The sequence below is a fragment of the Lepidochelys olivacea genome, assembly GCF_965140295.1.
Source record: "Lepidochelys olivacea isolate rLepOli2 genome assembly, chromosome: 14".
Taxonomy (NCBI): domain Eukaryota; kingdom Metazoa; phylum Chordata; order Testudines; family Cheloniidae; genus Lepidochelys; species Lepidochelys olivacea.
Genome location: NC_140424.1, coordinates 37501141 through 37519238, shown reverse-complemented (window position 1 = coordinate 37519238; position 18098 = coordinate 37501141). Strand labels below are relative to the sequence as shown.

At 46.2% G+C, this 18098-nt stretch overlaps 1 pseudogene across 1 annotated transcript in view; it reads right to left on the bottom strand.

Annotated features, from left to right (window-relative positions):
* Positions 1–4809: 4809 nt before the first annotated feature.
* Positions 4810–18098, bottom strand: part of LOC311530619 (olfactory receptor 5AP2-like) — a 404829-nt pseudogene continuing 391540 nt past the window's right edge. Inside the window, exon 2 of the transcript in view lies at positions 4810–5552. The product of the transcript in view is annotated as an olfactory receptor 5AP2-like (transcript). The remainder of the gene's footprint in view (positions 5553–18098) is intronic.

The following is an 18098-nucleotide window of genomic DNA, read 5'->3' as shown; positions in this document are numbered from 1 at the left end:
CCGTTCCTTGTCCTAATGCACAAACTAATTATGTCATAATGCTATATTTCTGTTTATGAATTAGTTTATGCTAATTCTTGTGCAGCTTTTCCTGCCATGACTGTCTATGTCCAGATAATGATTTTCTTATAAGTGTTCTTTATTAAACGTTATTCACCAAAGCATGTCTATGAATATTTCTTACTCCACAGCTCATTAACAAGCACCTCATCCTATGTACTGGGTGTGTGAACTTAGAGCTCTTTCATGTGGATACATTTTCAACACACTCTTTCTTTTCTTTGACTGGATAAATTGAAGAATTAGAAAGCTTAAAAATGAAGAGGCCAATCCTCAGATGGTGTAAATTGTTACAGTGCCGTTGAAGTCAATAGCTCAAAGAGAATTTATATCATTGGAGGATCCATGCTGAACACTCATGATTACGAATTAACCCCCGCCCTCCCCACCGCCCTTGAATATCCTGTACAAAGGCCCTGGTTCAGGAAACCAATTTGGCATGTGCTTAACTTTAACTACGTGAGTAGTCCTTTCAAAGCTTAAAGTTAAACTCATTCCTAAGCACTTTGCTGGATTAGGGTCCGGGTTAGAGCCAAAGGCTGCATGTAACAGGATCTTACCCAAACTGCTTTCACACCCAGCCACTGCCCCAATTCCTCTCCTTCCCGAGTCAAATGTCCCACTGCAATTGGTGCATTGGAATTACTCTCCCCTCTGGGGTTTGGATTATTTACACCGAATAACAGTTAAAAGCCAGAATCTAGGGGCTGCCTTCTCCAGGCTCACTAGGCCATTATGACCCTCCTGGGCTCCTAAGTCCCTCTGATGGGTTCTGTTCCTGCCCAAGAGTGCAGATCCCTCCAGCCAGGCATCTCCTCTGGCTGCCGTGGAGAACTTCTTCCCAAGTCCTCCCTGACCCTGGGTCCCCTTTGGATCTCCTGGGGGAGTCTCCTGATCCCTGAAATTCTTCTAGCCTTTACTCTTGGATCAGGGCATCAGGCTCAGCTCTCTCTGCTTCTCAGATCTCTGAGCAGTGGAGCTCTGCCAGACCCATCCCAGACCCATGGCCTCTCCAGACAGATCTCCCCTAGGTCTGTCCTACCCACTGGTGCCCCTCATTCTGATGGATCAGGCTCCCTCCCATGCCTGGTCACTGATCTAACCCAGCCCTAACCCAAACCCTCACCTGGGATCAGATGACATGGCACAGGTGTGGATGAGCCCATCTCCCCTTAAAGGGCCAGCCCACCCTGAGGCACTGAGATTTTCAACTGGACCTAGGGTATTTAGGTGCCCGACTTCTATTGTTTTTCACTGGGAGATCAGCACCTAACTCTGCTGGCATTGCCAGCAGATTGAGGGATGTGATTGTTCCCCTCTATTCGACACTGATGAGGCCACATCTGGAGTACTGTGTCCAGTTTTGGGCCACACAATACAAGAAGGATGTGAGAAAATTGGAAGGCATCCAGCGGAGGGCAACAAAAATGATTAGGGGACTGAACACATGACTTATGAGGAGATGCTGAGGGAACTGGGATTGTTTAGTCTGCAGAAGAGAAGAAGGAGCAGGGATTTGATAGCTGCTTTCAACTACCTGAAAGGGGGGTTCCAAAGAGGATGGATCTAGACTGTTCTCAGTGGTAGCAGATGACAGAACAAGGAGTAATGGTTTCAAGTTGCAGTGGGGGAGGTTTAGGTTGGATATTAGGAAAACCTTTTTCACTAGGAGGGTGGTGAAGCACTGGAATGGGTTACCTAGGGAGATGGTGGAATCTCCTTCCTTTGAGGTTTTTAAGGTCAGGCTTGATAAAGCCCTGGCTGGGATGCTTTAGTTGGGGATTGGTCCTGCTTTGAGCAGGGGATTGGACTAAATGACCTCCTGAGGTCCCTTCCAACCCTGATATTCTATGATTCTATGATCTGTGTTCTAGTTTTCCAAAATGTTTCCTCTTCATGGCAAAGTTCTTCCTACTTTGATATGTTCTCTTATTGTTTTTTTTTTTTATGTGTCTGTCTGCTGGTCTGGCAATATGAGTCAATATGGTCTTGTTTGTCTTCTTTTCCACAACTATGTCCAGCCTTTTTGCTTGCACTGTTCAGTCTGTGACAATTGCCAGATCCCTTCATTCTCTAGAGCATTTTCAATTTGGTGGTTGTAATAGTGCATGGTTTGCTTCAATCCATATATGCCACAGAGGCTCCAAGGGAGACACTTGGCAACCGCATTGCATCCATTCATATCTTCTCTCCCAGTCAGGCTCCTGCAGGAACTCAACACAGGCTCCCCATCTCTTCATTTTCAGAACACATTCTGCAGTTTTGTCATTCAATTTTGCTTTCTACATCATTAAGCCATATTCATGTGCTCTCCTAATCACGCTTTCTGTCTCTCTTTTGAGGTATCTTTCTTCAAGCCACAAGTTTGTTAAACTTCTCTCACTAATGGGTTTGATCCCTCTCCACCACTGTCTGTCCATTCATTTCTTTGTAAATCTTTCAACCCTTTCTTTGGCAATTAGCTTTCTCCTTTCTTTCATGCTTTCTTGGGCTGTGATGCAGCTTGGTCATCACTTGTTATCGCGATCAGATGATCTTTAAATTGGTTGACTCTGCATATAATTTGATGTTATATTCTTCATTGTCAATTGCTTCCTCCACAGATAGCAGACCTTTTTCCTCCATCACATCATCAGATGTGAAGCCTGTCCAAGTCTTGATTGATATCCAATGCTCTGTGCATCACCAGGAGCTTTCATGTTTGGATATCAATTTCTTTCTTCTCCACTTGATCCACTGGATCACTCTGGCAAGTTTTCTGGTCCATTTAAAGACAGGGGGTCTGAACCTCAAGTGATAAGCAATATTACTGTATTATAAGAGTCGACAGAGTGAGGTCTTTTCTGAAAGCTAATGACACCCTTGTGGTTAATATCATTGTGAAATGTATGTATTAACACTATATGAGGAAATATGGATCCTTAATTATATTCTGTTTTAAAGTCTGTGGCCAAACAGGGAGAAACTGGTTGCCTCCCAGAAAAGAGAGAAGGCAGCAGTCTATGTGTCTCCTACGTAAATTAAGCATGGTGGAACCAAAACAATGAAAGCTCCATTTGTATATGGGGGCTGGGAAGCCCACAGGAAGGGAAGAACATGATAAGGTCATCCTGCCTCTTGAAGTAAGGCTATGGGGTTGACTTGGCTTTTTTACACTTGGTGGAAGAGGTGATGGCCAGTACTTCCAAAGCCACAACTGCCTTGGCATCTGGCAACCAGGAAGGCTAGGATTCCCAAAGGAAGTGAAGGGAACTAAGCACCCAAATTACAGTTGGGTGTGGGTGCCTAACTCCCATAGGCTCCTTTGAAAATCTCAGACAGACTTCATATTTTGTCAAGGATTAGTTCCAATATTAGGGCCTCAGCTATGCAGTGCCATGCTGTTTCAGACTGAGAAGAGGGACTCAGTTTAAACATGTGAACAGCTGCTTTACCCTCCCTCCAACCTTGAATACTTGGTTGTGCACGACGTTTTGTCTGCATGTTCTGCTTTTTTGCGTGAGTCTCCGTGTAGATAAAGCTCGGAGGAGGAACTGTTATTGTGTGCATGGAGGAAAGACCGAGACGGAAATCAAAGATCTTAGAAACGTCTAAGGCACCAAAGTTTAGTGTCCACATTTCATTTTGCAACCATGTAAAGACACTTCAAATCTAGCTGGACAATAAGGGCCAAATGATAAAAGTCCCTTCTCAAACTTCCTGCCTCTAACTTCACAGGAATTTTTTCAGGCCCAGTGTTGTGAAATCCTCAGTGACGTGAGGGAAGAAGAAAAGCCCAATCAAAGAGATCGTTAAATCCAGTTAAGATTGTAGGTGATCTTCATATTTCTGTTGAGATCTGGGCTAGGTTATTTAAAGTGACCTTGTTATAACCATAGGGGTAGCCTAAATTCCTCGTTACCTGTAAGGGGTTAAGAAGCTCAAGTAATCTGGTTGGCACCTGACCAAAGGAACCAATGGGGACAAAAGATACTTTCAAATTGGGGGGGGTGGGGGGAGAGCGAGAGGCTGTGTTTTGGGTTCTTTGTTTCTGTGGCCGTTCACTCTTGGGACTAAGAGGGACCGGATATCAATCCATGTTCTCCAAACCTTTCTAAACAAGTCTCTCATATTTCAGACTTGTAAATAACAGCCAGGCAAGGTGTATTAGTTTATCTTTGTTTTCTCAACTTGTGAATTTTCCCTTTGCTAGAGGGAGGTTTATCCCTGTTTTGTTGTAACTTTGAAACTAAGACTAGAGGGGGTTCCTCTGTGCTCTTTCAATTTTCTGCTACTCTGTAAGATTAATTACCAGCCTAAGTTTACAGAGGTGATTCTTTTACCTTTTTCTCTTTAAATAAAATCCTTCTTTTTAAGAACCTGACTGATTTTTCCATTGTTCTAAGACCCAGGGGGCTTGGGTCTGTAGTCCCTTTGTAACCAATTGGTGAGGATATATGCTCAAGCCTTCCCCAGGAAAGGGGGTGTAGGCTTGGGGGAATAGAACTCCAAGTGGTCCTTTTCCTGATTGTTTGTTAAATCACTTGGCGGTGGCAGCGATCCCAAGGCAAGAAAGGAATCTGTGTCTTGGAGAAGTTTTAACCTAAGCTGGTAAGAATAAGCTTGGGGGGTCTTTCATGCGGGTCCCCACATCTGTACCCCAGAGTTCAAAGTGGGGAGGGAACCCTGACACACCTAAAGAAATTAGGCACTGATCTGTCAATGGGAGTTGGGTGCCAAAGTTCTTTAGGCCATTCTGAAAATCACACCCTAAATCATGCCTAAATTCTGCATCATGACTTTCCTGAAGGCCCCCCTTTCACCCCTTTGTTTCTCAGATTGTAGATGATGGGGTTGAGCATTGAGGTGATGACCGTGTACATAAGTGACAGAGCTTTATGGAAAGCTGGGGACCACTCCACTGATGGTGCCACTTACATGATAATGATGGTCCCATAATACAGACTCACCACCAGCAGGTGAGAGGCGCAGGTGGAAAAGGCCTTTTGCCTCCCGGCAGAGGAGGCAATTCGCAGGATGGCTGAGAGCATAAGAATGTAAGACACAATTATGAAGAAGAAAGGGACCAGGCTTACCAGGGAGCAGGAGATGAGGACAATCATATCTGCCGGGGGCTTTTTCTGCAGGACAATTTGAGCAGCTCTTCATGTCACAGAAGAAATTATTAATTTCATTAGGGCCGCAGAAGTTTAGCTGGGGCACCATCCCCACTACTAATGCATCCAGGAGGCAGATACCAGCTGAAGACAGACCCTGAGGTACATCATAACTTATAGCTGAGTGGGTTCCATATGGCTGAGTCACTGTCATAAGCCATGACTGCAAGAAGGAAGCACTCTATGCAAGTCAAAGCACCAAAGAAAAATAACTATGTGATACAGTCCCTGAAGGAGATTATCCTATCCCCTACCAGGAACCTAGCCAGCAACCTGGTGGAAATGACTGAGGTGTAGCAGGTCTCCAGGAAAGACAAGTTCCCCAGGAAGAAGTACATGGGGTGTGAAGCTTCTGATCAGCCACAACTAGAACAAGAACTGTTACCCAAGAATTTGACATTCCTGAGTGCTACCCCAGAACTTGACAGTACTGCAGCCAGCAATTTTGTATGTTCAGTCACTGCCAGCTGAAAACCAAACATCACATAGCTAGGAAAATCATAGGCCCTGAGAAGCATGGCCAAATAACTGCATGTTTGCAGTTTTGCTATCAGAATGGGAGGTTGGGACAAGAAGTGAAGATTCCAGGAAAATAAAAGGAATGTTTGGATAATGATCTAGGTTTTAGGTGCCTCTAATACGTACGTTTTATTGTTGTTATGAATAGAAATGCTTTCCTGATAAGGAGAATAATGAATTGTTATGGCTGTTGTTAAGGAAATTATTAGTCTATTAGAGGCTGAGTTATGTGCTTTGTCCGGATAAAATTTATAAATATTTTAGTTAGGAAGTGTGCTTTGGAGCAGTCCGAGAAAGCTGTCTTTGGGCAAGGATTTGACCGCTAAGTTCCCCAGCAGCTAGACGGAAAGCAGGGCCCCCCTGAAGCCTGGCCACTGATCCCTCAAAACCATTTCTTAACTTTAGGTAAATATAAATGTTTTGAAATGCTTTAAACCTACTGCAACAGCATATGTGTGTGTGTGTGCATATGTGTGTGTGAGATCTAATAAAAAAGTAGTTTTAGGTAAAAGCACTTTTGCTTCTACCAATCATTTATCAGATGGATGAGCTGTGCCCCCATCAATTTATTCCTGACACCGCCTGGAGAGAAACAAGTAAGTTACCACTGCTTTGGTTTCTGAAAACCCTGGTTAACACACTCTCCTCAATGGGCTGGGATCCCCCATCTGGCCTACATCTCCCATAATGCAGCAGGAACAGGGACTCCATATTGCACAGCTTCCCCTTATTAAAATAAGAGACCATGATGCATTATGGGAGGTGTAGTCTAACTGAGGATGCCAGCCCCAGGGGAATACAGACACAAAAACGAAAACTACAACTTCTAAGAGGCACTGCATTCCCAATTTAAAATATTTTGATGAAAAAAATGAAATTTTCCATTGAACACAGACACATTTTTGAAAATTAAAAAAAAATACTCAAAATCCCAATATCCCAATGAAAAACAGTTGAAGGAAAATTTTCAGCCCCAGATTTTAGTATGAATGAGATTTTGGTCGATAGGACTAGATGCTTTAGCTCCAGTCCAATGGGTCAGAAAACAACATATGAGCTTAACTACAAGATAGAAAAATGCCTGCATGGAAATATGAATCTAGCACTTTGCCCTGCAGGAGCCCAGACCTGGGCTCAGTTTAGCTTCAGAGGACCCAGGAGCCATAGTCCCATTTCTTCATTCAGAGTGCTTTGCTCCCAGTCTAAACAAAACATACCCTCTGATCTGGCTGCAGAAGTGTCCCTGCTAACATAAGCTGTGATGTTGAGTCATGAGCAGCTGAGATAATAACTAGTGATCAGGGTTATGCAGATGAGAGTATGCAGATACAGAGAACAAAAATCTGCTCTCTCTCTCTCAAACTATCACCACCCTACTCAAGTAATTGGGCTTACAAGGAATGGAAGTTAAAGCATATACAGTGTGAGCATAATAAGTTGTATACAGATCCATATGAACAATGATACAATTGCTTTGTATACAACAATATATACTGCTTTGGCCCCAAGGTGATGGACTGGATGAGAAACTCAGTCTATTGATCTTACAATGAGAAAGTTAAAAGATGATTTGATCATGGACTATAAGTATCTACATGGGGAGGAAATGTCTGATCAAAGAGGACTTTTTAGTCTGGTAGAAAAAGGAAGAAAATGATCCAATGGCTGGAAACTCAGGTTAGAAATAAGTTACATTTTTTTAACAATATAGCCAAAAGGGTGGTTAGGTTAAGAAATAAGTAGATGTTAGATTTGGGGTCTAAGTTAGCCCAAATGTAGAGGAGTATGGGAAATTGAAGTTGCTAGTGTGAGAAATTTAGAGATAAGCTGGAGACAGAGTGTTATGGGAAAGTAAGAGTTGACAAGGACAGGGCCCAGGGCTATGTTACTGTTATGTTTGCATTATAACTGGTTTAAGCAAGGCTTTAATCAGTGTTTTTAAGAATTGTTGAGAATGTTTTATTAAAATGCTACCTATCTTGATAGTATGGGAAGGACATTGGTGCAGATGTTAATTGAAATAATGTGTAATGTAAAGAGCAAATAAGAAGGTGGTGGGTATCAAATTATGGTAAAGGACAGTTTAATGTTAATTAGTATTATACTGGAGTATAAAAGCAGTAGCCTTGCTAAACTGTAGAGATCTGCAATTAACATCCAAAGGGTACCGTCACTCTGTTCTCGGTGGACTGATCATCCATTGATATACCATTCCATCTTTGAGTGTAAGTGTAATTGTAGGATTGTGTAAGTGGTAATTGCATGCTTGTTTGCTTAACTGATCAATTTTCTTTTTAATAAAGTTTAGTTGTATTATTCAAAGTGTTTAACAGGTGTCCAGTAGTAAATACATTTTCTGTAATTGACCTAGAGGCTCGAACCTGAAAACTAAGTTGAATTTTATTTCACCCTTATCTTTAATTACTTAATATTATTTGGAAACATTTTAAAGGCTACAACAGTGAGTGTAATTAACCATTGGAACAATTTATTAAGAGATGTAGTGGATAATCCATCATTTGGAGTCTTTAAATCAAGATTGGCCATTTCTTTCTAAAAGATCAGCTATTGCTCAACCACAAGATATGGTCTTGATGCAAGAATCATTGGGTTAAATTCTCTGGCCTGTGTTATGCAGGAGCTCAGACTAGATGATCATAATGGTACCTTCTAGCTTTGAAAGCCACGAATCTGTGACCTAATATGTCTCTTATATCCTTAACATCAATTATGCTATGATAGTTTATGGAGAGTCAGTATGATCCAGGGATATTGATTAGTGCTTTGAAATTCTGGCAGGCAGGGATTTATTCCTGGCTTTACCATTGACCAGCTTCATGGTCTTGAGGATGTCACTTCCCATGTTCTGTCTCAGTTTCCTGAATTCTAAAATTGAAGCTTTTACTTTATGACTATGGCACCAACAAGGAGGTATTCAGATAATCCCAGCAAGATATGCTCTTGCATCAGTTGAGAACAAGATAGCTGCAATGACAGGTGTCACTGTGCCTCAGTGGGTCACATCTGAGAATACCAGATTCAGGACAAACAACTGAGAAATAGGGCAGACTCACTCCAAACTGGTGGTTATTCTATCATTAGATTATACCAAGCCAGTAACAAAAGTAAACTTCTGTCTCACTACACTGGTTAACAAGAAGTCAAAGATGCAGTCTCCTTAGGAATTTCATCCCTAGTTTCACCAGCCAGACACTAGGCTTTATGATGAGTGGTTACTGAAAATCAATTTAATCAAACAAAGGGTTCTTCTAATCCCAAGAGATCTGCTACATAGCCAGGTCAATAACTCAGATCTTACCCAATAATCACACTGCTGTCAATCTTTTAGTAACTAACATCTAAAGGTTTATTAGTAAAAGAAAAGAAGAAGAGAATTAAAATGGTTAATAGATCATATACATACAATAATTGGAATGTCCTTATATCAGGTTTGTAGCAGTGATGTTATAGACATCTGGTTTGTAAAGTCTCTCTGGTAACTTCCTCAGTCCATAGTTCAATATGCCCCTTTTAGTTGTAAATCCATGGTCAAGATAATCAGGGCAGGAAATAGGCAAAATGTAGTCACCCCAAGGGTCTTTTACAACCTTTGCCACATGCCTGGAAATTTTCTGTTTCAAACAAAGCTCACATAACAGTTTGTGGAAAGTTACTGGCAAAAGATGGAGTCAAGGGTCACATGAGCATATCACATAGAATCACAGAATCATAGAATATCAGGGTTGGAAGGGACCTCAGGAGGTCATCTAGTCCAACCCCCTGCTCAAAGCAGGACCAATCCCCAATTAAATCATCCCAGCCAAGGCATTGTCAAGCCTGACCTTAAAAACTTCTAAGGAAGGAGATTCTACCACCTCCCTAGGTAATGCATTCCAGTGTTTCACCACCCTCCTAGTGAAAAAGTTTTTCCTAATATCCAACCTAATCCTCCCCCACTGCAACTTGAGACATTACTCCTTGTCCTGTCCTCTTCTACCACTGAGAATAGTCTAGAACCATCCTCTCTGGAACCACCTCTCAGGTAGTTGAAAGCAGCTATCAAATCCCCCCTCATTCTTCTCTTCTGCAGACTAAACAATCCCATTTTCCTCAGCCTCTCCTCATAAGTCATGTGTTCCAGACCCCTAATCATTTTTGTTGCCCTTCACTGGACTCTCTCCAATTTATCCACATCCTTCTTGTAGTGTGGGGCCCCAAACTGGACACAGTACTCCAGATGAGGCCTCACCAATGTGGAATAGAGGGGGACGATCACGTCCCTCGATCTGCTCGCTATGCCCCTACTTATACATCCCAAAGTGCCATTGGCCTTCTTGGCAACAAGGGCACACTGCTGACTCATATCCAGCTTCTCGTCCACTGTCACCCCTAGGTCCTTTTCCGCAGAACTGCTGCCTAGCCATTCGGTCCCTAGTCTGTAGCTGTGCATTGGGTTCTTCCGTCCTAAGTGCAGGACCCTGCACTTATCCTTATTGAACCTCATCAGATTTCTTTTGGCCCAATCCTCCAATTTGTCTAGGTCCCTCTATATCCTATCCCTGCCCTCCAGCGTATCTACCACTCCTCCTAGTTTAGTATCATCCGCAAATTTGCTGAGAGTGCAAACCACACCATCCTCCAGATCATTTATGAAGATATTGAACAAAACCGGCCCCAGGACCGACCCCTGGGGCACTCCACTTGACACCGGCTGCCAACTAGACATCGAGCCATTGATCACTACCCGTTGAGCCCAACAATCTAGCCAACTTTCTTCCCACCTTATAGTGCATTCATCCAGCCCATACTTCTTTAACTTGCTGACAAGAATACTGTGGGAGACCGTGTCAAAAGCTTTGCTAAAGTCAAGAAACAATACATCCACTGCTTTCCCTTCATCCACAGAACCAGTAATCTCATCATAGAAGGCGATTAGATTAGTCAGGCATGACCTTCCCTTGGTGAATCCATGCTGACTGTTCCTGATCACTTTCCTCTCATGTAAGTGCTTCAGGACTGATTCTTTGAGGACCTGCTCCATGATTTTTCTGGGGACTGAGGTGAGGCTGACTGGCCTGTAGTTCCCAGGATCCTCCTTCTTCCCTTTTTTAAAGATTGGCATTTCATTAGACTTTTTCCAGTCATCCGGGACTTCCCCCGTTCTCCACGAGTTTTCAAAGATAATGGCCAATGGCTCTGCAATCATAGCCGCCAATTCCTTTAGCACTCTCGGATGCAACTCGTCCGGCCCCATGGACTTGTGCACGTCCAGCTTTTCTAAATAGTGCCTAACCACCTCTTTCTCCACAGAGGGCTGGCCATCTATTCCCCATGTTGTGATGCCCAGCGCAGCAGTCTGGGAGCTGACCTTGTTCGTGAAGACAGAGGCAAAAAAAGCATTGAATACATTAGCTTTTTCCACATCCTCTGTCACTAGGTTGCCTCCCTTATTCATTAAGGGGCCCACACTTTCCTTGGCTTTCTTCTTGTTGCCAACATACCTGAAGAAACCCTTCTTGTTACTCTTGACATCTCCCGCTAGCTGCAGCTCCAGGTGTGATTTGGCCCTCCTGATTTCATTCCTACATGCCCGAGAAATATTTTTATACTCTTCCCTGGTCATATGTCCAACCTTCCACTTCTTGTAAGCTTCTTTTTTATGTTTAAGATCCGCTAGGATTTCACCGTTAAGCCAAGCTGGTCGCCTGCCATATTTACTATTCTTTCGACACATCGGGATGGTTTGTCCCTGTAACCTCAACAGGGATTCCTTGAAATACAGCCAGCTCTCCTGGACTCCTTTCCCCTTCATGTTAGTCCCCCAGGGGATCCTACCCATCTGTTCCCTGAGGGAGTCGAAGTCTGCTTTCCTGAAGTCCAGGGTCCGTATCCTGCTGCTTACCTTTCTTCCCTGTGTCAGGGTCCTGAACTCAACCAACTCATGGTCACTGCCTCCCAGATTCCCATCCACTTTTGCTTCCCCTACTAATTCTTCCCGGTTTGTGAGCAGCAGGTCAAGAAAAGCTCTCCCCCTAGTTGGCTCCTCTAGCACTTGCACCAGGAAATTGTCCCCTACGCTTTCCAAAAACTTCCTGGATTGTCTATGCACTGCTGTATTGCTCTCCCAGCAGATATGAGGAAAATTAAAGTCACCCATGAGAACCAGGGCGTGCGATCTAGTAGCTTCTGCGAGCTGCTGGAAGAAAGCCTCATCCACCTCATCCCCCTTGTCCGGTGGTCCATAGCAGACTCCCACCACTACATCACTCTTGTTGCTCACACTTCTAAACTTAATCCAGAGACACGCAGGTTTTTCTGCAGTTTCGTACCGGAGCTCTGAGCAGTCATACTGCTCCCTTACATACAGTGCTACTCCCCCACCTTTTCTGCCCTGCCTGTCCTTCCTGAACAGTTTATAACCATCCATGACAGTGCTCCAGTCATGTGAGTTATCCCACCAAGTCTCTGTTATTCCAATCACGTCATAATTCCTTGACATCACCAGGACCTCCAGTTCTCCCTGCTTGTTTCCAAGGCTTTGTGCATTCGTATATAAGCACTTGAGATAACCTGCTGATCGCCCCTCATTCTCAGTATGAGGCAGGAGCCCTCCCCTCACAGACATTCCTGCCTGTGCTTCCTCCCGGTATCCCGCTTTCCCACTTACCTCAGGGCTTTGGTCTCCTTCCCCCGGTGAACCTAGTTTAAAGCCCTCCTCACTAGGTTAGCCAGCCTGCTCGCAAAGATGCTCTTCCCTCTCTTCGTAAGGTGGAGCCCGTCTCTGCCCAACACTCCTCCTTCATGGAAGACCATCCCATGGTCAAAGAATCCAAAGCCTTCTCTCCGACACCACCTGCGTAGCCATTCGTTGACTTCCATGATTCGACGGTCCCTACCCAGGCCTTTTCCTTCCACGGGGAGGATGGACGAGAATACCACTTGCGCCTCAAACTCCTTTATCCTTCTTCCCAGAGCCACGTAGTCTGCAGTGATCCGCTCAAGGTCATTCTTGGCAGTATCATTGGTGTCCACGTGGAGAAGCAGGAAGGGGTAGCAATCCGAGGGATTGATGAGTCTCGGCAGTCTCTCCGTCACATCACGAATCTTAGCCCCCGGCAAGCAGCAGACTTCTCGGTTTTCCCGGTCAGGGTGGCAGATAGATGACTCAGTCCCCCGGAGTAGAGAGTCCCCGACCACCACCACCCGCCTCCTTCTCTTGGGAGTGGTGGTCGTGAAACCCCCCATCTCAGGACAGTGCATCTCATGCCTTCCAACCAGCGGAATCTCCTTCTGCTTTCTCCCACCAGACATATCATCTGGTCCACTCTCCACAATAGTACCTGTGGAGAGAACATGAAAGTGGTTAGTTACCTGTGTCCGCGTTGCTGGAACCCGGACATTCCCCCTTCTTCTTCTGGAGGTCACATGTTGCCAAGCTTCTTCACTGGCCTCTTGGCTCCGCTGTGCAACCTGTTCTAAATCTTTAGAGCTTTGTGCCCGTAGAAGCTACCCTGACTTTTGTCCAGAAAATCCTCCGTTTCTCGTATGCAACGCAGGGTCGTTATCTGTTGCTTCAGACCTTCAATCTTCTCTTCCAATATGGAGACCAGCTTGCACTTTGTACAGACAAAGTTGCTTCTGTCCTGTGGAAGAAAGACAAACATGGCACATCCAGTGCATGTCACAACAGCTGAACCCCCCACCTTCCATATCACCTTCCTACTATGAGCTTCCTCAGAGAAGTTGGCAAGATATAAGCCTCACTGGGCTCCCTCCAGGCGAACTCCCAGGCAAACTCCTGCTGTGCGCTGCTCTGCTGTTCCCCGCTGCTCTGCTGGTTCGTCCTTACATGACTTGCTGACTCACAGGGGGTAGCCATTGGCCCCTTGGAGGCTGAGGAGTCTGCAGGAAGAGCCTTCTGGGAGCAATGAGTCTCTTCTATAGCCTATTGTGAGAGCTAAGTATCTTTGATGGGCCATCAACACAAAGCTGTCTAGCCTAGATGTAAATCTTATCTGGTAGGTGTTGCCCAGGAATACAGCACATATGTAAGATACCGGTGCATAGACAATATTCATAAATTTAGCTACAAAAACAATGCATGCATATAAAAGCAGGATAATCATACTTAGCAAATCATAACTTTTCCATTGACACCTTACATGACATGCTTTGTACAAGGTTTGTTGCAATTGTCTAACAGTGGCACTGTCATTGATATTGGTTATATTTGGTTATATTTCAATCATACAGCCTCACAGCGGGGTGCTGTCCAATGTGCAGAAGAAAGAATGCTTTTACATAAAGTGTATAGAGCTGAGGTTGAAGGAAGTAGAGGGGTGGCTCAGGGCCGTAATAAGAGTGGGGCAGCCACGCGGGGCGCAAAGCCTGCAGGGGCAGAAAAGTGGGGCGACACAGGATCGGGCCCAGTGGTGTCAGCTGGAGCAGAGGGTGCTCAGCACCCCACCCCGCTCCTGCTGACCCCAGCTGGAGCAAACTCTCCCTGCAGTGCTAGGACCACGGCGGCAGGAGGACAGAGTGCTGAGTGCCACTGGCTGCCTGCCCACGGGCCCGAGCGGAGGCGTGTGTCAGACACGCCCCTGGCTACCCCCCAGCTCCTGGTGGCTGCGGGCAGGTTGCCAGGGTTACCACCATACATCAGGGTTTTCCCAGACATTTCCTCTTTTTTTGTCATCCGCCCTCGGTCTGGGTGGATTTTTGAAATAAGAGGAAATTTCTGGGAAAGAGCCATCTCCACACCCCCGCCCCCATTGGTCCCTCCTCTGCATCTGCCGCTGCCAGATCCTGCCCACCTCGCCCTGCCCTGGCCCAGTCCGCCAAGTAAGAGGAGCCACCATGTGCCTCTCGGCCAGGTGATAGGGCCAGGCCACAGCTCCCTGGCCTGGGGGTGGGTGTGGGGGGAGAGGCCCGCAGGGAGGTGCTTACTGATGGGCTGGCGCTGCGTCCCGGGCCTGCACCAGCCACCCTACCACCTCCCTCACCCCCGAAATACCCCTCCCAGTACACACACACTCCTCCAGCACCCCCCAAATACCAGCTCCAGCGCCTCCCAAACACCCTTCCCAGTATACACACGCTGCCCTCCAGCACCCCCAAATACCCCCTCCCAGTACCTCCCAAATACCTGCTCCAGCACCCACCAAATACCCCCTTCCCAGGACACACACACACACGGTGTACTCAATTTGGGAACTTGAAATATGGTAATCCTAGGGGTCGCTCCATTCGTACTGCCTCCGTTTCCGGAGCTGGCGGGAGAGAGTCTGTCCTGCTAGCAGCAGCCCCCAGAGCCCAGACCCTGGGCTAGGCACCGGGCTTGTGTGACCGAGCTCAGAGCTCGGACTGTGCGACTGTGCGACTGTGAGCCTGGCAGCCATGGGGCTGAGGCAGGGCAGCCAAGGGGAGCAAGGGGCGGTTCTCACTCTGCATGCAGGGAGTGCGGGGAGAGTGACCCAGCTGCTGAGAGGCAGGTGCCCAAGGGGATGAGCAGGGAACACTTCAGGGAGCATAAGGGCCGGCTCCACGGGGTGTCACCGGCTGGCGCCAGGCTCCTTTGGGACAGAGGCAAGAGCACATCAGAGATGCAGCTCGGAGCTGTGTCACCCGTCCTGTCTGGGGAGTGCCTGGCCGTACAGAGGCAGCCTGGCTCGAGGAGCAGGGGAGGGAGAGATGTCGGACAAGCCAGCCAGTACCCCAGCTCCCATATCATGGAGAGCCAGGTGCCCGAGTGGGCTGGGAGGCTCCCTAGGGGCCATGCCCCACAGTTTGAAAACCTCTCTGCTAAATGGAAGGCAGAAGTCAGGTGGAGGGGAGGAATGTGACCCTTCATGCCCCCGCCCCCCCGCCCCCTCATTGTCTCTAGGAGGCACACGTATGCTTGCTCACCCCCGGGTGCTAAAATGTTTAGTTATGCTCTGGGGTGGCTAGAGTTGGGGAGAAGAGCCTGGCTGGGGGGGGCTGGCCAGAGTGGAGGAGTGGAGACAGGGCTGGCTGGTGGTGGGGAAGGGTCAGGGGCCTGGCAGGAGGGACTGGCCAGAATATAAAAGAAATATAAAGTAAATTAAAAGAATATGTTTTTAAAAAATATGTTTAAAAAATAAAATTTAAAACTTGAAATAAAAAGTAAAATAAATAAATAAATAAATAAATAATAAAAAAAGTAAACCCCTATTTGGTGAGAGTCCAGGGGACTCGTGCGCCTCCATCCCACGTCAGGAGCTGCTAGTTACGGCTCTGAGCCACGCCTCTACTTCCTTCAACCTCAGCTCTATAAACTTTATGTAAAACCATAGTTTCTTCTGCACGTCAGACATGACCCCGCCATTGCAGCCATCTTGTTCCCAAATGATGCAAGACCGCATCTTGCTGGGATTATCTAAGTACCTCCTCGTTGGTGCCATTATCAAACACACCAATGTTAAGAACACGCTGTAACTTTTAACACTGAAAAAAATGTTTAATTTCTTCTACTCAGCTGTTTATAATGGATGTGTTTCTGCTCCATATAACACAGTTGACATCACAATGGCATTGAACACTCATCTCTTAGTTTTCATTCAGATATCCTGCTACCTACAGAAGCCTTTGAAGATGCTGAAATGCTATTGACGCAAGACCAATCAGCTGTAGAACCTTGAGCTGTCACCCGACTACCCAGATAGGTAAAACTACTCACCCATTTAATGTCAAAGACATCCACATGCAGCATCAGCAGGGCATTTGTTATTGTTTTATGGGAACATGCATAGCTTTGGTTATATCATAGGTTCTGCAGTTTTTCTCAGCTCCAGCTTTAGAAGTAGTTGGTCAGTAGTTTCTCCAAGGAGACAATATAATCCACATACTCAAGATGTATTAATCTTGATGAATCTTTAAAATTCACACCTCCTACTTTGGCCTCAATCATCCCTGTCATTGGAGAGTGTATTAGAACACTACATGATGCAAGTGAGAGAAGACATCCCGGGCGTACTCCTGATTTTACAGAAAACCAGTCTGTAATACAACCATTGACCCTCACGCAAATAAATGTGCTGTGTTACAGTTGCTCCACAAAGCACACTAAGCTCTCGGGCATCCCATACTGGTGTTGCAGTGTCCATAGCACTGATCGATACACTCAGTCAAAAGCAGCTGCAAAGTCTATAAATACAGTGTTAACCTCCTTTGGTTGCTCTAGTTGTTTTTCAGTAACATTCCACAGATCTTTGTATAAACAATTACATAAAATAGTCATTGGAGCAGGAATGGGGGTCTCCCACCTCCACAGGGAGTGCCCTAACCACTGGGAGACAGAGTCATTCTCACTCTGGCGCTCTGGCCCAACGGTTGGTCTTCAGCTAGCCACTGGCTGTTGGATAATTGACTCCTATAGTATTGATGGTTTTGACGTTCATGGTGCCTTTCTGTGCTTCCAAGGAGGTTGGCCATTTCTTTTGTGATTTTATGCCTCTGTTAAAACTCACCTGTACTGACATCCACCTGGTTGAATTTCTGTCTTTCATAGTGTCTGCCTTTGTGGGTGTGGTCCCATTTCTACTATCCCTAGCTTCCTACTATAGGATCATCTTGATCATCCAAAGGATCCCTTATAACTCAGGGAAGAGAAAAGTCTTCTCCACCTGCTCCTCACACCTCCAGGTTGTTTCTGTTTCCTATGGGACCATGTAACAGCGTAGCTCCCACCTCTCATGGGCATCCCCTTCTGGTTGGGTGTTTCTGAAGTCTTTAAACAGTCCTGGCCCTGGTATTGGGCTGTACCCACAGGGCTTCCTCCCTGGAGGCAATGGTTTCACCCTCTTAATCTGTTCTGGCCCCAGCTCCCCAGTTGGGCCTCATGACAGTTCAGTCCCCTTCTGAGGGTTTACTGCTGTCCAATTGTAGGCCCTTCCCCAGTGGCCTATGTGGGGGACCCAGACACACCCAATACTCCCCAGCCCAGGGACCCTAAGAATTGCAGTCATGTGCCATCATGTCTCTTTAGCAAAATTGCCTTCAGTTCCCTGGGCCACTTCCCCGCAGCCCCAGCCTTCACCAATGCCTTACTGTTAGCTCAGGGCTCTTCCAAGTTCAGGCCCAGCAGCCATCCAGAAACTCTTCCTCACTTCCCCAGTCCCTGCCAGCACTGAGCTGTCCATTGTGTTGCAGTTCCCTTTGGCCAGCCAGGAGCCCCCATCTGCACTCCACTGGCTCCAGCAAGGAACTGACTGTATCTGGTTCTGCGGCTCCTTTTATATGGCCCTCCTGGGCCCTGGCTGGCCACCTCCTACAGCCTTTCTGATTGGCTGCTTCCCCCACAGCCACTCTAGACCATTTGGAGGACCTCTCTACTGCTCCTTTCCT